The sequence below is a fragment of the Taeniopygia guttata genome, chromosome 15 (assembly GCF_048771995.1).
Source record: "Taeniopygia guttata chromosome 15, bTaeGut7.mat, whole genome shotgun sequence".
Classification (NCBI taxonomy): Eukaryota; Metazoa; Chordata; class Aves; order Passeriformes; family Estrildidae; genus Taeniopygia; species Taeniopygia guttata.
The window spans coordinates 5900456-5906455 of NC_133040.1; positions in this window are offsets into that span (position 1 = coordinate 5900456).

The window sequence follows — 6000 nt, forward strand, 5'->3', positions numbered from 1 at the left end:
CCAAACGAACAAACAACCCAAAGTTCCTATAATAATTGTTTGAGAAATCCACCTTTCTCAGATTTCACAGAGGCTCAAGCAATCAAATAGTTTGTTTGGTATTTGTTGTTGTAATTCTTCTTCTTGTTGAAATTGTGTGTTAGCACTGAGTAACATTTGTTTGAAATTAGTTTATCACTGTAACACTAACTCTAAGAATGAGTTTAGTGGTTCAAAAGTGCACTACTTTGAATAAGATAATTTAACTGGACCTGTACATGGGAAAAAAATCATGAAGAGCATTTAAAATTATTTTTAAATCTAATATTCACTATCAGATTTAAAAAGCATGTTTCAATATACAGTTTAGTGCAAAAAAAGTGCAAAAATTTAGGTCAAAATTCTTATTTAGATTCTAGTTCAAATGCTTACTAATTTTATTTAATGATTTTGTTATAGCAAACTGCACAAACATTTTGTATTAATTCATAATAATGTGCAACACTTATTTCTATCTTGCCCAGGATATGCAGTAGGAAAATTTCTAGGACGAAATCTTTTTAGGAAACCCCATGTTTCTTAGTAACAAACAAGATTTTAAATAGAAAGAGCCTTTTTCATTATTTGATAATTTCAGGAAGTTCATCCTTTCAACATTCTACAAGCTTTTGTGCGTACATTTCAAAACAATATATTTGCAAAATAAAATGCTTTTCTAAAATTCCTAGGACATGCTCATCTCCAAAATTCTGTGTGTTTGTATTTTAAGCTCTTGTTGGGGCAAAATTAAAAAGGTAATTTTGCTTTACAAAACAGTTAAAATGTGCTTTCATACAGGCAGGGAGAGGAGGGAGCTGGGCTGTGACGGATTTGTGGCATTGTTTTAGGAGAGCACTACAGCTACAAAACCTACACTGCCAGTGTTTCAGGAGTGTACTCTTTGTTTTAGTATTAAAAAGAACATTCAGATTATTTTATTTTATTTTATTTATTTTAAAAATTAAGACAGTCCACAAAATTTAATCAGAAGCAGAACATAGGAGTCAGTTCTTTTTTTCTTTCCAAATCTGTTTCTTAGTTGCTTTTTTTCCTCAAATAGTTTAAAAAAACGCTCAACACCAACCTAAAATAAAATAAAGCAAACGACTTGCAGTTCAGAGAGCATGAAAAAAAAGGTTGGTTATTTCCTTTATTCACTGAATTCACCTTAACAAACTATTTTGGAATTTCATTTGTTTGAAAGCTGCAGCATATTTATCTCCCAGGCATTTTAGGGCACTAATCTGTTTGACATTCAAGAAAAGTAACTGAAGAAAAACCCACCTCTTTCCCACCCCCAAGCAGAACTGCCAATTAATATGATTCTGTTAGTGCTGACCAAATGGGAGGAATCAGTGAGGTATCATGGGAGATTTATCTAAGGGTCACATCTCACTTCTGAGTTAAGAATTTAATATGAAAACAAATAATTATAAAGGTTTTCTCTTTCCTTTGGTAGCTGTAAAATTGGTGCTAAACATGAAGATACTTCTGTGCTTGTTGAGGTGTCAGAGCAGTCCCTGGGCAGAGTTAGCTGAGCTTTTTGTTTCTCTGCTAAATTTTGAAATCAGCCTCCCCTTTTGTAACTCTAAAACCCCACCAGTAAATATTTGTGCAGATGCACTTGGTATATTTAAAAGGAGCTAATCTCTATAAATGGAATTATGAAATTATGGTTTGCTTATCAAACAGTTTAGTTTAAAGGACTCATGAGGCTTCAGCTTAAATTTGGGTGTTTTAGAGGGGTGAACATGTGGCTGTGATCTTAGTTGGACTATCTCATAAACTGTCCTTTCAAAATGAAGTAGAAAACTGCAGATAGAAATGTTCACAGCTTTGCTTGGCTTGCTACTGAATTGCAGGCTGGAGCTGCATTGCAAACTCATTTCCATTGCTTTTAGCTGTTAACCAATATAACTTTGTTTTAAGCTTGCAGACTTAGTGAACACTCCCAAAGTTAAATTTAATCTTTGTATTCCTCAGTAGCACCAGTGAAACTTAATTTTAAACAATGTTTATTAAAAACTTTGTTTCAAGATTAATTTCCCCTTCCCTTACAATTTGTGTGGTTTGTTCTTCTCACAAATCCAAAATAATAATTATTGGCGTTTTGCTAAATAATTTTTTTCTCAATTTGTGTGCCAGTTACTCAAGTACATCAAGGATTAATGGTTCAATTATATTTAAAATATCACTTATAAGTTCACACTCAGTTTCCAGGCATCTCTGGTTAACCAAAGAGAGTACCTACTTTTCATTATAATTTAGTATTCCTCATCACTTGTAATGAAAGATGCCGAATTAGTTAAGCAAGACTTTATTGGCACAAGAGAAAAAATGAAAATAAATGGATTAACAAGCCCTGAGAAATCATCTTTGTAATTATAGAATTTCTTTGTTTCATATCTCACACACATTGTGCATTTAACTACGGTAAAGTGGAGGGTGCTTTAGGTGTAAAAGACCCTTTAGAAATATTTCAGTCAACACTACTAGCTCTTGAGCATGTTTATGTTTGCCTTTCACGTCAATGGGGGAAAAATAGCAATGAAATTTTGGTGTTTATACACCTAGGAGCTGGGAAGTCCTGGTTAAATATACCAATCTGGAGCTGGGAACATTTATGTGAGAATGAGAGCTTCTTTGTACTAATTGAAATCTGTACCTGGAAAATAACAACCCACAAAAAGAACTAATTTTTCAATCAGATCTCAAAGTGGTCAAGAGCCTGTGACCAAACCCAGGACAAATTCAGATACGTATGGTGCTCTGTAAACACTGTCTTACAGAATAGCAGCTTTTTCTGTCGTGGAGGTGGAATTCAGATTGTAGAAGTAATCTGTTAAGATCAAACAGATAACAGTGTCTTTTCAAAACATTTAAAAATATTCCTTATCCACACTGTTATCTTTGTGACTAAATGATTTTAGTAAATGCTGCAGGAATATGGCATTAGCTAACAGAGTGCAAAGGGTCCCTGTTTGTCTCAATCCTCTGAGTATTCCTTGTAGTGGGCTGAGTCCACATTTAAAACATTCAAATGCTTTTCCCCAAATGACATCGAAGACTGTTTAAATCAATATTTGGATGCTCAGGGAGCAAATGTTTGAATTTGGGAAGGAAGAGGCAAATGTAGCCTGTGCGTGGTGGCTGCAGCACATCACACACGATTTGAGGTGGGCAAAGGTTGTCACATGGCAGAGCTGCTGTCGGAAGGGGAGGAAGGGACAGCAGCTACTCAAATGCTCAGAGGAGATTGGAAGGATTTCATGACTGGGCAATTCCACCAGGCAGATTAAAACTGGGAGAAATTAGCACTACCTTCAAGGGAGCTCTGCTTTTTGTGTGGAAAAAATTAACAGGGAGCTGGAGATTCTCAGGACAGAATCAATTTAGCAATTCTTCCAAGTACTTGATTTAATGTCACCAATGAAGAGCTGCCTTTGTGGCAGAAACCAGAGATAGCACATTTTTTTGATCTAAGCTTAAAGGAAACTACTTCGCTGCTGTGAACACCACCAAAATCCTTTTAAAATTCCAGAATTTAAGAGGAAATTTTCTCTGTTAAGACTTGGCAGTGGGAACTTCAGTCATCATTATGTTCCAGCACAGACAGTTTTTCTCTTTGCTATGTAAACTTTTAAGAGAATAAAGGTGTAGAACAACTGTGATTTAAACCAAAACAAAATAAAAGAAGACAAAAACAAAACAGAAAAACCACCATGCAGTAAGAACACTTTGGTAACATTTTAAACAAACTATTAAGGTTTGTTCCAAATACACACATAAACTTTGTTCTAACAGGGGAAGACTCAAATAGAGTATCAAGTTTATTTACTACTTTTACCTGTCTCTTGGCAGACCTACCTTGGCTTCAGCACAACCTTCAGAAGTCCCTGGCACCTAAAATTGCTGTTCATTAGCGGCTGGAAAAAACTAACCAGCTTTTCTCTGCTGCTCATATAGAGGATGTGCACTCTCTACTTCACTATTTCTCACTCAAATCAAACTTTTTATTAAAAGGTATCATCAAAAGAAATCCCTAAAAAGTTTAGGGTCATTATGTGACAGGGTATTTGTTTTTATTAAGGGTATGTTAAATTATCCTGATCTAAATAACAATCAAGATAACATCTCTTTAAGCTACATTAATTCAGACTCTTAAAGTCCAACATGTATATGGCAAAGTGTGCAAATTAATAGCTAAAGGATGTTATGCACTTAAACCACACTTTGAAACAACAGACCATTCCAAAGAGATTGTACACTCTCATCTCATTTAACCAAAATTAATCAAAATTAAACAAATTCTCAAAATGTCAGAAGCGATTGTAAAAAAACAATGTGCATTGCAAACCCACCACCTAAACAGCCATTATGTTTAAAGGAAATCTGTGATCTGCAACTAATTAGGAGCAAAATGGTTGTAAAATATTTAATTTGTGAGTAGCATTTTAAATTCAGTAACAGCTATAACAAAATGGGTAAGTAAATGACATTAATCACTCTTGATACTAAATTATCCCTATTTTGCTTCTAGGACAGGAATCAGACTGGGCAATGTTTTCTATTAGTTAAACACATCCATAACCCAATGAAAGCCTAGGAAGCCCTTTAGCTAATGGGGATTCCAGCATCCTTGTTGTTACTTTATTTTGGGTACTTTTAGAGGTCATATAACTGTTTTAAAGAGTCACCTCTTGATTTTTCAGCAGAGGCAGTAAGCTTTATTTTCCTGATAAGAGCTATTTCAGACAGGTAGAGCAATATTTCCTGCAGTGGAGACTAAACACCAAGCTCTTCTGAAATGACTTTAACAACTAAAGGAAAATACTGCTCTCCAGACTGCAATATATTTTTCTTCCTTTTTGGTTTTGTTTCAAAGAAGAAGAATATTTGGAGGTTATAGTAAATAATGCAACAAAATCTAAGATATTATTTCCACAGTGAAGATGTTGTTTCTCTCAAAATATGGTATCTTCTTTGGCTTTAATATATTAATGGCAAGTGCAGCAAGTGGGTGCCAAGTGCTCAGCTTCTCCATCCCAAAACACTCCTGTGTGATGTCTCCTGCGTGATCTAAATGACAGAGACATATGGTCTCACTCTCACCTGTTTTCCAGATTTTTACACATTCTGCCTGTCCATTCCTATTTCTTATTTCATGAAAAGTAAAATTGTTTTTTTATGTATTTTTAAAAAAGAAAATAGAGCCATTTTTAAAGCTCATTTTAATTCACAAGCATCCCAGATTAGATTCAGCTTCTCAAGATGAATTATTTCCTGCTTTTCTTTCTTGTAAATATCTTCCACCACCAACCACCTTCTGCAGATAAAACTTTACCAATTAGTCATTTACAGACATAAACTCACAAGGCAAAAAACAGCCTTTGCAGCTCTAGGCCTCTTTGATGATGATGATGTTTACAAATGCTTTCACTGCTGGGCTAGTAATGTGCACTTTGCCATTAGCTCTCTGAAACTGTTCAACACACAAAATGTGCCTTTCAGCAAGGCAGATGGTAAGAAAGATTGTTCCTTTCATTATATGCAGGACACTTGTAAAATAAATAATGGCTGGGGTGAACGTACCAATTTCTTCAGACTGAAAAAAGCTGTCTTGTTGTTCAAAATTATTTCACTGGCTGAACAGGTCACTCGCATAAATATCTGTCCTGGTGAGATTTCCACTGTTCCCGCATTGCCACCGTGCCTCCCAGCAGAGGATGGGGTGGGGGATTCTGGTGCCAGGTGCTTTACATGCCCATTGTAAGGCAGCCCTTGTACATGAGATGTGACTGAAATCCTTCTTTTCTCTACCATGGTTTTTCAGTTCCTATGAAAATTTGCAGTTCCCTCCTTTAGATGTCAAGTGCATGAGGACATGCTAGTTCCCAACAGCACTGTCATATACAACAGAACAAAAGTTCTGCGTTTGATGGGGATACAGGAGCTGAAAAGGGTTAAATCAGACAGCAGAGA